This window comes from Engystomops pustulosus, chromosome 3 (assembly GCF_040894005.1).
Source record: "Engystomops pustulosus chromosome 3, aEngPut4.maternal, whole genome shotgun sequence".
Lineage (NCBI taxonomy): Eukaryota > Metazoa > Chordata > Amphibia > Anura > Leptodactylidae > Engystomops > Engystomops pustulosus.
Window position 1 is genome coordinate 41,257,032 of NC_092413.1, and position 19,464 is coordinate 41,276,495.

Sequence of the window (19,464 nt, forward strand, 5' to 3'; positions counted from 1 at the left end):
GCGATTTCCCCCACCAAAAACCACGGAAACTGCTACTCCATGGGACTTATTTACTAAGGGTCCGCACATCTCATTTGCGTTATGCCGCTGAGACAGGGATTTAGCAGGGGATTGTGTCACACACGATCGGAATTTGGCTCAGCGCCACCGGCTTTCATGCGCCACAAATTGGTGGGCGTGACGTCAGACTATCCAACTGATTCAGACTGAGCACAGAATTTAAGATTAAAATTGTGTCACAAACAATGCACTTACAGTCACTAGGAAGAAGATGGTGAACTCTGGCGGACCTGATCGGGGAATCAACACGTGCCGAATATCGGGTGCACGATCTTAGTGAATCGCGGCATTGTCGTCGGATAATGCACTTTCAGGAACTCTGAGGGACCGGGTAAGTAAATGTGCCCCCATGTGTCCTTTTCCAATTAGAAAAACCTCCCATCTATCAGTTGAGCTCTGCCCCCTGTTCTTTCTCCCCTGCGGACGTCTTCTATAGATGTTCTGCCTGCTGTCTGGTCTCCGCATTCATCTGTGCATGCGCCACTGTACGCTTCTGGTTGCTAGACAATGAGGTTTCTGTAGGTAGGCAAACTCCGTAACGAGTTGTGTCTAGCAAGCAGAAGCTTACAGTGGCGCATGCAAAGATTGTAAGGTGAAATATAACATATCTTTTTTCTGTAAAAGCAATTTTTTAATACAAGAACTGTTCGGCAGTGTATGTACTATGCTCTGCGGGGACGGGGTCTCATGGTGACAGGTTCCCTTTAACTTCTGGTTTTGTCATCACTGACATATGGACATATGTTCCATCAAGGGTAAAGGTAAGGCTGAAAGAGGTGCACATTGTCTTGGTCCAGCTAGCCTGTAATGGCATCTTCATGCAGCAATTGTCCAGTAGATCATGTCGAGACCCTCCCATCCTTAGGTGTGTTAATAATGGATACAATCATATTGTTAACCTTGGATTAATAGAGATGCAATGTTTTAATTGTCGAACCCAAAGGACTTTCAGCATCACGATATCTTCTATAGGGAACAGTGCAAAAGGCAAAAAATGGAGCAATTCTATGAAAAAAGGATTAAGTCCTTAAAATGAACACACACCTCAAGTCAGACCTGACTTTGTGGTCTGTATCAATCCAGGAAGCAGCACTCCTGAAGAACACAGATGTTTATTCATTTTATAGAGTACAAAGCATAATGAGGGACATTTATTAATTTTGGCGCAGGGTGGTGCTGTTTCCGTGCTATATTTTTCAGTGGAATGTTAGTTTGTGATGCTAGGGATTAATGAATTGTCACATGGACTCCCTAGACTTGCTTTTAGCTGCTCTCTTTTTCTGCCACAGATTGTGCCAAAAAATTAGTGGGAAAAATAGAAGCACCAGAAAACTGTTGGATTCAGAAGCAGTGCCAAAATTTTGCGCCCATAAATAGAACAAGTCAAGAGTGTCGGAAAACACCAATATTATGCCTCTGAAACTTCATAAATTAGGGTGCAAGAGGCACAGAAAGGGGAAAAAACACTGCCATAATAAATGACCCTCTATGTGTCAGCTCTTTAATAGTGCTATTGTTATGCTTCACTGAGGAGCTGAACATTGTTCTACACTTAATCATAGTATGGCCCACCCTGCACTGCCGGGCAATTCTTCAGAATTTCCTGTCTGGCATAGCCTGCACCCGTGTCAGCCCAGTCTGCCACCTGGCATTTACGCCCCTTCATGCCACTTGGCACCAGGAGTTGCAACTATTTCAAGGCTTGTCCACCAGAAAACTGGTGTAAAAGCCCTGAAAAATTTACTGCAACGGGTGATTGAGAAGCTACCTTCATCAGGAATACTGCTTCAGTGGATTTAACTTTAGCTTATAGACCATGTGAAAGATATTACATGACTATTCCAGTCCTATTCTTGGTTTCTACCGATCTCTTTGTTGGACCAAAGTGTCGGACTGATCATTTTCAACCTTTTTGTACTGATAAATTATTTTAAGGATTTTGAGAATTTATTTATCTATTTTCAGTACATGACAGATGATGCCCATTGTCTTGTTCAGTTGGAGAGATCTACAATATGCCGACAGCACAACAATTATACAAAAACAATAGTTCTTTTTAGTATAACAGGAAACAAAAAAAATTTTGAACACAAATCATTATGTCGCAGGTGAATAATGAATTCATCAAGATCATTAAAAAAATATCTCTGTTCATTTTCTCGCGACTTGACTCTTTATTCCCTGGTGGATGGTTGGTCTAATGTGGTTGGGGAAAAAAAATTTACGTTAAAGTAGAATCTATACATTAAGAAATGTAACACATCTACCCCCATCAAAGTTAATCAGCTGAGAACATAACTATCTTCTTAATGTTGGATTTGGGACCTGTTAAGAACAGAACTGGTCTCTGAGTACATCACATTATCCTTTTTGCTTTGAGCAAGAACAATTTACCTTTCCTGCAATCTTCTGGTGTTGTTTTACCCTAGACATTTGATGAGAAAGAGCAACCTCAAGGGTGGGCTCTTAATCTGTTGAGGAAAATGGAGCAATGATAATCTGAGCACCAAGGTGCATTCTAGGGCATTCTTACATCTATGAAAAGACCCCTGTAGGATTAAATAGTAAAGCACTAAATAGTAAATTACTAAGCACTACATTAAAACTATTGACTGTGTAAAAAGAAATTTGTGAAAATGCTTTCTTTGTTGGAACATCATAGTTGTTAGGTCTTGTTCCTTGGAGGCGATAATTGTGTGCTGCTGTCCCAGAAGGGAAGTTTGGTTTTAATGCCACCCACCTTTATGGAAGTTAAACATGATGGAAAAATTTACCTAATTGTAATTGTATTATTTATATATATACATATATATGTAAAGAAACAAAAATCCAATGAAGCACTGTTATATGAGAATTTCTTTAAAAACAGTTGGGTGCAAGCCAAGAGAGTGAGGCATTTACTCCATGTTATACATACTTCCTTCTCTCTCTTAAATGGGCTCTGAGATAAGGTTTTTTGCATGGAATGTTAGGGGTCTCAGCTATAAAGTAAGGAGATGTATGATTTTTGACCGTATTCACACCTTCCTGCTATTGTATGCCTGACGGAAACTCACCTGATGGCCGCACACCAGGGTAGGGTAAGGAAAAAATGGGTTGGAAAAGAGTTTCATTCGTACAGAAATATATACTCACGGGTGTTTCGGTATTCATACACGCAAAAGTCGACTTTAAATTGTTGAGTAAACAAATAGACAATACATACTTCCAAAAACTATCAGCACTCCCAAAGATTCTAAGTACCAAGTGGATTTATTCAAACAGCAACGTTTCAGCCTGCACTACTGAATTCTTACTCAGACTATACTTGAGAAAGGTTTCAGTGGTTTAGACCGAAATGTCACTGTTTGAATTAGTACACTTGATACTCACAAGCATTGGGAGTCTTGATAGGTTTTTTTAAGTATATATATATATTAATACAAATTCACATAATACAGATTAATTTACATGGATAGATAAATTTTTCTTTCTTTATTATGGAACTCTGCTCTTGGATCATTGGTCATTTTCCCTTGAGATTTGTGTAGATTGTCTATCTCTTAATGAGGGGTTACTACCTTACACATCAATAGCTTGCTATAAGATATGTTATTAATAAGGTTGAATGTACTCCGTGTATCCATGTCAAATGTCCAGGTTTAGAGTCCCCATCTTGGATTTAAGCCAAAGGGTTGGGTTTAGCATTCGTGCTCAGCTCCACTGGTAACAACCTACCAGCAGCAAGTGTTAACACCTTTAAATGCCCCCGGCATAGTGAACCCCAGACTGAATAGGTTCCCTCATCACTAGTCAACAATATCTAACTGGTAGAGGCAACAATGGTGCCTTGAAATCATCCTCTCTTGATTGTTTTAGATAAAAATCACTGGATTACCTTTATTTGAGAATTATTAGTGGTCACAGAAGTTGTACCATTTTGTATCAAAATCTTATCAGCAGGTCCTAATGCCATGGACTACTACTTAAACTTCTCGAATGCCTTTTCCAAGACTTCTGTTTAGTGTTATAAATATAAGTGGTAAAAAAATGTTTTAGCATTTGTCAATGGGGGAGATTTATCAGAATTGTCTGAGAGCAGAACTGTTCTTGTTGCTCATGGCAACCAATCAGAACCAATCATTTTCTCACAATTGTTTATAAAATGAAATCTGAGCTTTGATTGGTTGCCATGACTAGCAACTTGAAGAATTCTGCTTTCAGACACTTCTGAAAAACCTCCCCCTATGACAAATTTACTGCAATCTATTCTGTACTATTTCTAATAATGTTTTGTTCATTGAAATAAAAAAATTGCATGTTGACAGACAGCTAAATCCACAATTTATGAATATGCTATAGATCATATTGTATGTTTTTGAATATTGAGATACTCCGTGACCAAAGTTGTCCTCTAGCAGGTGCCGTATCTATTAAGACTGAGCTGAGAGTTGATGTCTTGAACTCCTACAATTAATTCACAAAAGGCACGGCTTTCTGTCGTCCGTACAGTATTCCCTGTTGCTTAACTGAACTTAACAGTAACAGTTCCATATTTCCAACCCTGCCATGCTGGGATCACTGATGCCTGTGGATTAGGGAACAATGAAAGAAAGAAGAATAAGGTTTTGAACATAGACCCTAGTAAATCTGCTGGTAGACTCTCTGCACATGAGCCCGACTAGTGGACTATCAAAGTCTTCAACTAGTTAAACTTCTTTTCACCTTTATTACTGGCCTTTTAAAGTGAAATGAAACGATCTTCAAAAGGTGTAACAAAGTCATGTCACAAAAGTATCATTTGTACAATCAGTCACAGATAAAAGTAACTCCATGAAAAGTTGGTTCATATACTGTATCAATTCTGGTGACACATGAACACAGAAAATGTATTGAATGGCAAAAAGCAAACAGAAATTTTGGGCCATTACCCCATAGGCTTATTCTTCAATTTCATGAAAAAATGTAGAAATCTTGAGACTTGGTTAATTTTTTCTTACAGGAATTTTTTTCTTCTAGTTTAAAGACCGTCAGAAAAGGAAAAGACCTCTAAATATCATTATGGAGTCCCAGGGTGTACATGTTGAATAATCTTTGATATGATTCACAATGACAAGATATATAGTTTCTTCCATATCTTGGTGGAAACAACACAATTGTGTGCATTTTATTCTCAAGCTTTTGGATGTATATATCTTCTGTGAGATATGTCATAAAGAAACATGGATAGTAAGATTAGTCATGTGTATATAAAGTAGGTAAAGTCAGTGGATGAATGGGAAGGGAAGTGAAAATGGCTTTGCTCTCGAGAGTTTACATGTGCCAGATCTGATTCAGCCAAACACATTTTACCAAGGGCTAATGGAAGTTACAACAGGCAAATAGTGGACTCAGCAAATGTTCTGTAAATTAATAATAGGCCCTTTTGTAGCGATTGTTCTGTGAATTAATAATGGGCCCTTTTGTAGCAATTGTTATGTGAACATTTGAATTATTTTTTAAAAATAACTTTAAATTAAAACGAATGGGTTCTGTTTAAGATTGCACAGTTTTTGCTACCTGTCCAAACGTACATTACATTCACTTATTGCAGTAGTCACTGCATAAGGGATCTCTGAAAACTTGTCTTCAACTAATAATTGTCATTAACTTTAATTACATACAAGAATTACAGCTGAAAGAGTGCCTGCCCGGTCGATTTGGCCCCTAAACCAACTACAAGTCCATATGGACCTGTGGTTTAGGGACTCAGATCGAACTGTATATAAACATTGCGTGGCCTCAATAATAAAAAAAAACTTTTAGATTCTTACCTGCATGTGAGTCCAATGAGGCACATTGGACTTACCTAAGATCTTGTGCTCTTCCTCATTTCGCATTGTGGGTATTAAAGCCGCCACACTATACCAGCTTCACTGCGCATGCGTGGGGTAACAGGTAAGTATAAATGTTTTTTTTTTTTTATATGACCATGTAGGGGGTGATTTTGGAAACAAAATCACTGATCTATAAGGACCGGTGAGTGGTTAAGTGTTCTAAATCTCCCCGAAAGATTTCTTGTGTTGAAATGCAATTTTCCATCCAGGATTCCCCACTTTACCTTTATAAATACTTGAGGAAGATTCATAGTCTCTTCAAAGTGATATTAAGAGAGAAAACAACAAAAGAACAGCTGAGAGACATTGGGATACATTTACTAAGGCTTTGCGCCACTTTGCGATGCTCTTTTTTCTGAATGTGCCCTATCTTCAATGGTAAAATGGCTTGCACAGGTATTTCAGTAGCGGGTGCATTGCTATTGTGCCGCACACAACTCTCTTTTTGGTGCAGTTGCGCTGGCTTCCATGTGACACAAGTTAGGGGTGTGCGGTTGGACAGTCTGACTGATTAGGGCTGAGCGGGGGATTTAACTTTCAAACTGTGTCGCAAGCCCACGCACTTGGATGCACCACTAAAAAGATGGTGAACTCTGTCGGACCTGAGCTGGGAATCGCAGCACGGTGAATAAGAGTCAGATAATACACTTTCTGTGAACTCCGGCGACCAGGTTAGTAAATGTACCATTGGGATGGATGTTGCCAGGACATTTACGCTCCTGTTTTGCTTGAGAGAGCATAAGCAAACAGATTGAGCAGGCACAACTGGCCAGACAACTCTATTCAGAATAACACTCCATTTGAGGAGCTGCAGTAACATGGAGACTGAATTTGGCCCCACAAGTTGGAGGCACAGTCACAGACAGAAAGTTATATAAATTTATCATACGAATACCTTACTCTCTATTGGAACACTACCAAGAATTCCTCTTATGTTTTCTAAGAGAATCTGTTGATTTGAAAATGTCTATATAATTTGTGAACTGTAGATCTTTGTGGGTGGGGACATTAATTGTTGGGGTTAGGAATATTGACTATATTGGATATTGGTATGGATACCAACTCACTATGGATCATATTATTGATCATAATGTAGGGTCAATTATAGCATAAACATAGTCTCAAAACTATGTTTTCTATGACTCTACATATATTTAAATCAGTTGATCACCGGTGGCACTCATTTAGAGAAGATAAAAGTAGCTATGTAGAAAAAAACACTATAACTGAATTAGCTTTGCAATAGGGAATGCGTTAAGAACTAATTTCGCTCTGCCTTGTGAAAAAAAATGTCTACTATTAAAATTAGTGCTAAAACATTTGTAACTGGATCATTTTAGTTATTAAGTGATTATGTCCTTGATTACAAATTTATACCTTGCTTTTAACCCTTACCAAGGGATGAGTCAACCCAATAAAGAACAGTAAAAGTTCTTTTCAAGAACCTGAAAGTTCTGTTCCGGCTCATGTTCAAACCCAAACCCCCTTTTTGGTAAAAGAGGAAACAAAAGGATTCCAGCGCAAATCTCCAAGTGGTCTAAAATCTCCTTTATTCGTGCATCGGCAAGTTCGGGAACATATATAGTGAAGAAACGATCAACACATTTCGGCTGTTACGCCTTAGTCATGATCCATGGCTCATGATTCATGGATCATGACTAAGGCGTAACAGCCGAAATGCGTTGATCGTTTCATTTAATGTACCCTAGTAGAGATGAAAAATTAATCAAGAGTTGATTGGCCAAATTTTTCAAATTATTTGTTTTGGGGCCAAATCAGTCTAGACCACTCCAATTGTTTTGGAAATTGGTATGTAATTGCTGGAGTCCTTTAAAGCACTATTTTTTTTAGAAAAGGATCCTATTTTGTTTAAGTCTCTAGCAGTAGAGTTTGCCTATGTGCGTAGAAAATGAACAAAACAAAATAGAACCGTTTTTAGTTAGAAAACTCTGCGGTTAAGAGGACTAGAGGAGGTTATATACCAATTTCCAGGACAATTGGAATAATATTGATTTGTCCAAAACAGATTGAAAAAATTCAGATTTCATTAGGTGCAGGAAAATTGGCAGATTTGGACAGAATCTGCAAATCGATTCATAGATTGGCTAATTTCTAGTCCCTAGCCTTACAAATCTGACAACTTTTTGTAGGTTGGACTGTGGTCCTTTTGTTAAAAATTTACAACTTATGTTATTTAAATAAAATAGTTGTTCCACAAAAACAGAACATTTTCAGCAGGGTGATCTGATATAGATATTTTAGGTTGTTTATATTTCTTAGTATTCACTTAGTATAAATGACAGAATAAAATGAAAATAAACACAAATTAAATAAAAATTAATTCTTCCTTTCTTCTCAACAATTGTTTCTTTCTTAGTACTGATGATTTTATTTTTCCGGTCCATACAATGAACTTAAATGTAGCTTTTTCCACCCTTTGGACACATCAAAGTTTCAGTTAATGCACTGCTGATGAGTTTTTTTTCTGTGAGAGTATAAGATTGCTTTCATGAAATGTACTGCACAGATAATTTATTTCAAAGCAAAAGTCAGCAATTTAGAAAATCATAGCATGTAAATGCGCCTTTCATATAGAGTCCAGCTTTGCCTAACTAAAATAAAAATGAAGTATACAGGTAATTGGGGGTGAGATGTAACCATATGGGTGGTGATATTGAGTGGTAGAAAGTGAACGTCATCTTGCAACTTATTTATATAATATTTATTTATAATAAGAGCAAAAAAAACTCACATTATTAATAGTAATTATAGTAAAAGAAAACAAACAATAAAAAAGAAAAAAATAGTGAATGATATATGATATTAAAATCCACAGCAATTTTATCATGAAAAAATAAGTTAAAAATAAAAGATAAACAGCAATAAATTGTAGCAACTGCTGTATTTGATATGAGAATGAGAATATGTTGTTGGGCCACTGGGTAAGTGTATATATAGAATGTATACCCAAAACCCCTTTATCTGCCTCTTCTGGCTATCAGCTTCAATTCACATACATAGTACTGTGGTCTAATTTTTAAATTGTACTCTTCAGGTCAATGGGGTTATTTATCATTAGGCGGCTACTTGAGACAGTTCTTTGTCTATTTTTGGAGATCTGCTGCCCATTAGATTCATAGAGTGGCTTTGGCCCCTTTAGTAAGTGTTCTTACAGTCTACTTTCTGCCTGGGAATATTTTTTCAAAATATTTCAAAATATTCAAAGTCCCATAAAAGTCTTAAAATGCATACAAAGTCCCAGGAAATATGTTTTCTAGGTGTTGAATGGAAAACAATGCCTCCTTTTGCTACCTTGAAAGGCAGCCACCTTATCACCAAGTATGACCGACAAGAAGTCTAATAACATGATGTGGGATTAAGACAAACCAGTATATCTATTCCAGAAGGAACAGATTCCCAACTGTAGACAGCACTGTTTCGACCTGATTGGGTCTCCTCAGTACAGTGTAGGGAACTGGTTTGGCTGATTGAGAAGCCATTCACTAGTGTCAGAAAGTAAGAGTTGTCCTTACGGATAGTTTGGCAGTTAAGGCCGCCTTATTGGCGTGTGGAGACATAAACCATAGATGCTCCACTAGGGAATTATGGGTAGTATGCAGGTATATTTTCCAAGGTGTTAAATGGAAAACAATGCCTCCCTTTGTCACCTTGAAAAGCAGCCCCTTTAACATCATGCATGACCTACAAGAAGTGTAATGTGGGATGATGTGGGATTAACCCAAACCAGTATATCTATTCCAGAAGGAAAAGATTCCCAACTGTAGACAGCGGTGTTTCAACCTGGTTGGCTCTCCTTAGTACAGCGTAGGGAATTGTTTTGGCTGTGTAAGAGGCTATTGACTAGGGTCAGAAAATAAGAGAAAAGTTCCAGCACATACAATAGCAGTAAACTGTTTTTATGGGATTTTTTTGCAAAAGTATAAAGTCATGAATCTGGCTTTGCACAGTGTTTCACTAGCAGTAGTTCTGTGTTTACACCATACTATTGAAGATGTATGAATAGTCCTGTGAGACTTTTTAGTAGTGAAAGTCTCAAAAGATCTCAATGTGACCCTTTTGAGACTTTTTTTACATCAAAAAAAGCCCAGGAAAACCCAGTGATAAATCACCCCAATGTGTATCAGTTTACGGGGCACAGTTACTAAAAATACTATACACTATGTGCAATTTGCCTGTGTAGTGTGCAAAGGGCGGCAGATTCATGAATTGTGGCGCTCGTTTTTCATGAATCTGTCGCCACCTGCACTACTCCAACAGAGTGTACCTTTAACATAGGTCTTGCAACACACTTCTGTGGGACATTTCCTGATAAATGTGGTGCATGGTCGGACTGAGCACCGGAACACCCCTTTCAGTGACGAAATGCAGCTGTGACACAACATTGTTGCATGGAAACTTCTTAAATACACATGCAAGCAGTTGGAACAAAAATGAATGTACAAAGTCCGATCGAAAACTTGTGCAGGGTCCTTAGTAAATGTGCCCCTATGTGTCAAGGTTTGCATTAGACAATATATCCTGAAATGTTGTGTGTTAGTCATATGTCATCTTTAATAATGTATTACAACATGTTTCATCTAGACTCCCAGTTGACTTAACTGTTTTTATAAAGCGGGTTGGGTTGAGCAAACCACAATGTTCAAGCCTGTGCTAAAAATTGTGGGTATGGGTACTAAAACTCAAAACTGTAATTTAGGGAGATTTTCATTTTGGGCTCATCCAGAGAAGTTGGTTGATGGGCTGCTAACTGGCTGCACCCACTATTGGTGCCATCACCCATTGCAGATGTTATCCAGGGTGTTTGCTGCCCCCATAACAGAATGAAGTCATGTCATTTTATGTGATCTGTAAAGAATTACCGGTTGCACGATATTACAGATCAGTAGGCAGTTCACCATAAACTGCAATACTGTCCTACTGCAGTATTTGGTAAAGGCAAACGCTGGGTCTGGGTTAAGATAATCAAACCACACTTTTGTTTACAGAGTAACTGTAAAGGTTTTTTTTCCACAAATCAATAGCTCTTGGGATGTAAATCAACTCTGCCTATTATCTTTGTTACCTATATTCAGTAGTTTCTTTGCTATCCTCCTCAGATTGCCTCAGTGCAGCAATGGCTGCTTCCTCTCCATGTGCTGACAAGTCCTATGAGTAGGTAGTTTGTTTATACTTTGTTTAAGGTTGGTTTCTTGGGAGGGGAGAAGCTGCTGCTCCCTGCTCACAGGGGAGGAGGTTATGTCACAGTGTGTGTAGCACAGCTGAATGTGTGAATGCAGATGTCTCCTGCACAGAATAGTGAGGTATAAGATCTCCTTATCATCGGCAGTATCAGCTCTGTGCAGATAAGCTATTAACCCTTAATGCTCACACAGCATCAGCATAGACTTCATGTACTGATGATTTCTACCAGTTATTACATGTTCTCTGCTCCTCCATGTGATGGAAGCTGCCAGGCTAGTCACCATATACATCCTGTATGTGCACTGTGCAATGTTCAGTGGATTTACTTGTGGGAAACTAAATAGATTTAATGCTAAAGTACTTTGAGAGAGAACACAAGGCATCATGGGATCTGGGGGCAAGCTAACTGGCCTCAAACTGAGTGTATAGACTGACAGATATTAGTCTCCACCCACGTCACCATTAGTGAGAGAGATTTTTGTCACTTTCAGAACAGAAAATGCCAGAACCTTGGAAAGAAAATGGTGAGCAGCACAAAGTAGGCATCATTCTGTTTGTTTTCAAAGGGGAATCACATGCAATAATTTGGTAAAATCATTATAGCTTTACAGTTACGCTTTAAAGTTTGTAAACTTTGCTATGATTTGATACAGCGGATGCGATTTTTCAAATATGTCAAAACACTGGAAGCTCTTGATATATTTGATGCAAGAAAAGGAGCAAGGGCAACATTACATGCTGGTACACGATGAAACTCCTCATTGTATAATGCATTTTTTTTCCCGAAAGAGAAGCCTATAGAAAAATGTAAAAATACAATGCCCCTCATAGAACATTCTGTGCTGTTAAATAAATCCCATAGCCAAATGAAATCTGAAAAAAAGTGGAAAAATTGCCAACAATAATTTACTGTGTGTAGCGCATAGTAGACATCCCTCTTACCATACAACTAACATCTTATTGCATTTTAAATAGAAGTTTGACAGTTAATACGCCATCTTATTATAGTAAAATACCTTATACAAAAGTATACATGTGACGAATGACATGAATTCAGCTCAAATTACTTGAGAAATGTCAAATTATATCATGTACTTTCTAAAAAGAACATTAAGTTTTGCTAATTTCCTAAACTCTGTGTCTGTAGTGCAAGTCTTTCAATAAAGAGTCTAATTTTCCTAAGGGGGCAGTTATCATTGAAATCCCAATAGCACACACACATTAGTGAGGATTTACGCCTTTATGATGCACAACTTATGGCTTGAAAGCTCTGAGGTAAGTCTCAAATGGCTTATTTCCTTTCCTGGGGTGTGCCACGTCGGCCAGCTCTGTAATTTTATTTACTGGAAATGTTGATTGATTTTGTTGAAATATGTTTAACCATTGTGTTTTTGGTGTATAAACAAATAGTATTAGGAAATATTGCTTTATTTACTGAACCTGACTCACTACCTTACAAAGAAAAGGTTGGGAGAAATAACCTAAATAGTTCCCTATTGATGGGAAAGTGATGCAAAAAATATAAATTTTCCATTTGTTGTTATTTTTCAGTTATTTTTCCTATTGTTCTTAGTACAGTAGTAAAACATAATTTACATATACATTGAAACAATTAGAATATCAATATTTTCAGTATTGCTATATAATAAATTGCACTGGTATACAATAAATTTTCTTCTAAATAAAAATCCACAATAAAATTGCAGCTGCCAGAAAACCTGTCATCAAGAAACGTCAATCCTTGGCAAAATGCTGGCCAATCCTTGGCATGATGCTAGCACTTGACATTATACGTAGTGTGTGTCGACCGCTCGTGGGGGCCCAAAGACGGAGCGAAAGCACTGAAAGCAAGAAGAGGACCTGCGGGAGGCGTCGGAAAGGCAAGTACCATGTTCCTTTTTTTACAGGCTTGACATACTCAGGGCAGGGGCTATATACTGTGGAGCAGGGGTCGGCTGGCTATTTACAGGGGGGAATGGGCTGGCAGGTTATATACTTGGGGGCAGTTGATGACGGTATAAACTGTGGGGCAGGGTCTGGCATGCTATATATGCTGGGGAGCAGAGTCTGGCAGGGTATATACTGGGGGGCATGGGCTTGTAGGCTATATACTTAGGGCAGGGGCTGGGTAGCTATATACTAGAGGGCATGGGCTGGCTATATACTGAGGGGAAGGGGACTGGCTAGCTTTATAGTGGCTAAAGGCTGTGAGCAATGCATTTCCCACCCAAGCCTTATACTGGAGTCAAAGGTTTTCTCAGTATTTTGTGTTTAAATTAGGTGCCATGTCTTATACTCGGGTATATACAGTAATATCCTGTATCAGCACTTAAAACAGCAGGCAGTATTTGTTATGTGAGATGGTTATTATAACCTTTGATGTATGAAAGTTAAGGGAAAATAAAGATATGTAATTATCATTATCAGGTACTGGCAGACAATAACAATACGGTAATACCTGTTAATGAACTTTAAAAAAAAGAAAGGAGAGGTTAGAAGCAAAAACAGTTGAGCTTCAAATGACAAAGCTCTACAAGGGTTCTTCAAGATTTAAGAGCATTCATAAGTTTGTACTGTAATCCTTTTGTCCACCATAGTAACCCATTTCAAGAATCATTCTTGGCTGTGGTTGACTCTGCTTTATGAGATCCGAGCTTTAACTATTTTGTAACAGTGCCTACAGCAGTGGTGGCGACCCTATGGCACTAGTGCCAGAGGTGGCACTCTGAGCCCTCTCTGTGGGCACCCAGGCCATCGCCCCAGCATGAAGTTCACCAGACAGGACTCAAAGAATCTTCCTATAGAATCTTCCTACAATGATAGGCAAATTTGCCCTCCTCCTTTCAACTGCATTGGTGTCTTTAGGAGGCTGAACAATTGAAAGTTGTCAAAGAACAAGGAGAAATAAATAACTGCTTATATTGCTGCACTGGCACTTTGCAATAAATAAGTGGCTTTTGGTCGAAGTTTGGGCACTCAGGCTCTAAAAGGTTCGCCATCACTGGCCTACAGGGAAACTGTAGGGCCTAACATAGTCTCAGACATATATCCAGTCTCTTGGTTGATGCTGCTTCTATCCTTCTCCATATAGCAATTCCCCCAAATACAATTCTATCACACTGCAAACAAAGAAGTCAATGCTTGTTTAACCCCTTAAGGACGCAGCCATTTTGTAGCTTAAGGCTCAGCCCGATTTTTTGGATTCTGACTTGCTTCGCTTTATATGGTTATAACTTTTGAACACTGTTACTTATCAAAACGATTCTGAGATTGTTTTTTCCCCACATGTTGTACTTCATTTTAGTGGTAAATTTTGACTGATAAGTTTTGCGTTTATTTACAAAAAAAAGAAAATATGATAAATTTTTTGAAAAATTTGCCATTTTCGAAATTCTAAATCATTGCGTTTTCAGGCAGATAGATTTACCAGCTAAATAAGTTGCTGAATAACATTTCCCATTTGTCTACTTTACATTTTCATAATTTCTGAAATATCTGGATAATTTATTTTGACGTCACGCGGCTTACAAATAGAATATCGCTTTTCCGGATTTTCAGAATTGACTATTTTGGGGATAAATACAGTTTTGAATGAAATTTTACATATTTAGCATCAAAACCCCCTATATAATCTACCCATTTTCAAATCTGCACCCCTCAAGCTATCAGAAACAGCTTTTACGAAGATTGTTAACCCCTTGAGATCTTCATAGTAATTGAATCAAAATGGAGGTGAAATTTAGAATGGTCATATTGTTCCCTTATACGTTCATTTAGCACCAAAATTTACACATTTCCAAAATATAAAAAGAGAAAACCCACCATACAATTTGTTCTGCAATTTCTCCTGAGTACAAAGACCCCCCACATGTGGCCGTTACTTGTTTTATGGGGGCACAGCGAGGCGCAGAAGGGAAGGAGGGCGCTGCAGCTGCCAGGATTTTAGTTTCCTCATTGGCCCCTTTTGAAGGCTATAAAATTTTCGCTTTTTCGTTATTTGGGTTGTGTGACGGCATTTTTTTTGCGGGATGAGATGCTTTTTCCATTGTTACCATTTTGGGGTTGGTATCACCTATTGTTGAAAATTTAGGAACTTTTTTTGAGGGCAGGAGTAGAAAAGCATCAATTCTGTACTGGATTTTTGACTTTTTTTTTTTTGGTGTTCACCGTATAGACTAATAGTCATGTTATCTTTATTCTATGGGTTGATACGATTACGGGGATACCAGACATGAATATATTTTCTTACGTTTTACTAAATTTGTCAAACAAAACCCTAATGTGGGGAAAAATCTATAATTTTTGTATTGCCATCTTCCAAGTGGCATAACTTTGTTACGTTTTTGGCTACGGAGCTGGTTGATGGCTTGTTTTTTGCGGGACATGTTGTACTTTGCACCAGTATCATGTCTGAGTACATATGGTTTTTTGGTCGCATTTTATATCATTTTTTGTGGGATTGAAAAGGTACAAATCATAATTTTTGGAGGGTTTATAACAGTTTTTTTTTACGGCGTTTATCGTGGGGGTTCAATAATGATTTACTTTTATTCTACGGGTTGTTACGGACGCGGTGATACTATATATGTGGGGTTTGTGTTATGATTTAGACTTTTTTTTTGAGTTATATGTCTCTTTATATGTTTTGGGGGTTTGGGGCATTTTTAGTGATTTATGACTTTATTTTTTTATTGAATAACTTTTTTTTTTTTACTTTTTCACTTTTATACCATGGGACATGAAGAAGCAATCTTCTGATTGCTTCTTCATGATAATATTCTGCAATACTCATGTATTGCAGAGTATTATCAGTGTCAGCCTATGCACTTGCATAGGCTGGCACTTTGCCAGTAAGATGACGTCACAGACGCCATCTTACTGGCAATTCTTGCTAGTAACTCTGGGGTCCAGATCGGACCCCAGAGTTACTATAGCAACGATCGGCGCCCCCCGAAAACGGTTCGGGGGGGCCGATCGTGGGGGAAAGACCCCCCAGATACTTGTTAGATGCCGCGGTCGCGCTGACCGCGGCATCTAACGGGTTAAGCACCCGCGATCGGAGACAACTCCGATCGCGGGTGTTACACTGGGGTGCCGGCTATTAGTTACAGCCGGCACCCCGTGTTTCCCAATGCCGGTTCGGCTCTGATCCAGAGCCGAGCCGGCATAGGAGCCGTGGCGGATATATCCGCCACTGAGCGCTAAGTCACTGCGCTCCGTGGCGGATATATCCGCCGCGGAGCGTGAAGGGGTTAAGGAGAACCTGTCAGGTCCGTTTGGGACCCTAAACCAGCTACAGGTCTTTACAGACTTTTGGTTTAGGGTCCCAAATTGAGCTGTATATTAGTTTTGGGTGGTCTGAAAAAAAAAAAAACTTAAACTCTGATGAGGAACATCGGACTTACATCGCCCTGACAGTTTCCCTTTAACTATAGATAAAAAATATTCATGTAAACTACAGATAACTAAATTGCCCATCTGAAAATGATGAAAATCACCTAACTTTAATCTTAGAAAGGGATCATTTGGGAAATAAGAAAAAAATGTCCAACTATCCACAAAAACACTGTACAACAGTGGACAAATAGATAATAGTCAGAAGATTGTATGCTTTGAAATTGCTTGCTCATACACTTAAAATATATGTTTGAGTTGTAACCATTTGCTCACAAAGTAAACAGAAAATGGCAGAAACAAGAATAATTTGTGGCAAACGTGCTGATATAATGGGAGTCATTACCTAAAGGGCCGATTCGCGTTTTTGCAACGGGTTAACCGAATTTTTTCGTTTTGCGCCGATTTTCCCTGTATTGCCCTGGGATTTTGGCACGCAATCGGATTGTGGTGCAGCGGCGCCGGCATGCTCGCGACGGAAATGGGGGGGGGCGTGGCCGTGAAAAACCCGACGGATTCGGAAAAACCGCCGCATTTTTTTTAAAAATAGTGTCGCTCGACACGCGCATACCTTCATCTAGGACAGTGATGGCTAACCTATGACACGCGTGTCAGTGCTGACACGCTCAGCCATTTTCAGTGACACGCGGCCGCCGGAGAGTTAAGTTTCATCCTCGGCTCCTACATGGCCAGGTGAAGTAGCCGGGAGGCTGAGAGATTGCCATGCACTGAGCTCACAGCACTTCCTCCTCCTCTTCCTCCACCGGGCCAGCCCCTCCCCCTGTGTGAGCTGTGCCTTGTGTCTCCAGTCAGCACAGGTATCATCCCGGGCCTCAGCACCAGGAGAGGTGACCCGACCATCAACTCCTCTGCAGCTCCTGATAGTTGTGCTGGTGGGAGTTGTTGTGATAGGTCACCTTTACACTGACCATCTCCACAGCAAGGATGAGGGAGGACAACCACTCTCATCATACATACAAGACATCATACAGTGAGAAATGTCAGTGACTGTATGATAGAAGACAGTCATCAGGGCTTGTGTGTCAGTTTTGTGCCGAACAAGCCCTGAAATAATCGCAACGCCTTGCAAATCACCAGACATTGCGATTATTTTGCTCCTCATGAAGGAGATGCGGACAGCGGCATCTGCGACTCACTATAACCTGTGAACTTTCATGACAAAGTTTGCAGGTTACTAAGCAATTCCACAGGTGTCTGATTGTAGCCTATCTATTACAATGTGCGATTTGCACATTGTAATAAATAGATGATGTGGAAAATCCCCATATACTGCCATACTGTAGTATGGCAGTACATGGTAGGATCAATTAGACAACCTAGGGTTAAAGTACCCTAGAAGTTAAATAGTATACATATTTGTTATTTAAACTATTAATATCACAAAATTATGTTTTTTTTTCTCAAGGTGACACACCATCCGAGTTATGCTTGTTTTTTTTGGCGAATTTTGACACACCAAGCTCAAAAGGTTGCCCATCACTGATCTAGGATGGCTCGGTGAACTCCAGTCCGTTCCGATGCTCTTCAGCGCAGCAGTGGGCACCTAGTGGACGTCGGAGGAACTGCCTTAGTGAATCCCGGCCAGACCCGAATCCACCGCAGAGAACGCGCTGCTGGATCGCGAATGAAACGGGTAAGTAAATCTGCCCCAGTAAATATTTCTATCTGTTTGGAGCTTACTCTCCCTACAACTCTTAGGCCCCTTCTACACTTGCATCACACTCCGGCCCGAGCGCTGCAAACTAGAACTGAACTGACATGCTGAGTTTAGTTCTGCTTTGCAGAGGTCGGGCTGGGAGATTCGGGCAGCACGCATTACGAGTGTGATGTGAGTTCACCGCATAACACTCGCGAGTGTAGAAGGGGCCTTAAGGTCTCTTACAGTCTATAAAATAAAAATTCATATTTTCTAAAAACTGTGTTGTACCATTCCCCTGCTTCCTTTCCTAGAAGTTTTTCAATAAAATGCCAAAAGTGTATAACCACTCCCCAAGTCAAAAGGGCAGGTCTCGACACAATCTGCAACTGAAATTTGCACACACTGGAGCTCATTTATTAAGGGTCAATGCGCACACTTTTGTCAGACTTTCCGATATTTTCAGGGATTGCACGTCATTGACAGGTATTTAACAGGGGTCTGCGCTTGGATTGTGTTGCACGAGATCGGATTGTGGCGCAGCTGTGCTGGCTTTCATGCGATAGAAATTGGGGGGCGTGCCGTCAGACGATCCGACTGATTCGGACTGTGTCGCAAGCTCAAGCACTTACATGCACCAGGAAGAAGAAGGTGAACTCTGTCGGACCTCAGCAGGGAAGCAACACATGCAGGATATCGGGCGCATGATCGTCGAACAATGCACTTTCGGGGAATTCCGTGGACTGGGTAAGTAAATGTGCCCCACTGTTTGACTTATGTTTAGCTTTAGAATCACTTATTATATATTAGCAAAAATAATTTTTATAGATGAGTAAATCAATCACTGATTCATCAAATAAATTATTGATTCATAGATTTACTATGTATCTGCCCATATTCCAGTACAAAATTGAATAAAATTTTTTTCAGAAACAGAATTCAGAATTTCGTTTTGTTCATTTTATAAAAATATTTACATTGCAATTCAGTATTAGGTTTTGTTGCCTAGAAAATGAATGAAATTACATAGGACATAGAACAATTGAAGCAATATAGGTTCAGATCAATTTCCTTCTGACTCAAACCAAATCATTGGAAAAATTCAGCAGATCACATCTTGAATGATTTGCTCATCTGTATAATAAATTTGGGTCTCATGGGCTGAGTACTCTACATATAAGGTTGTTTTTTGCTGCCAACACCCACTGGTTAACCCTTTGATCAACAGTGGCATGGGTGCCGCCATCTTGGCTGAGATTGTCCCTGCCCATGATATCATCGGAGAGAGATAAACTG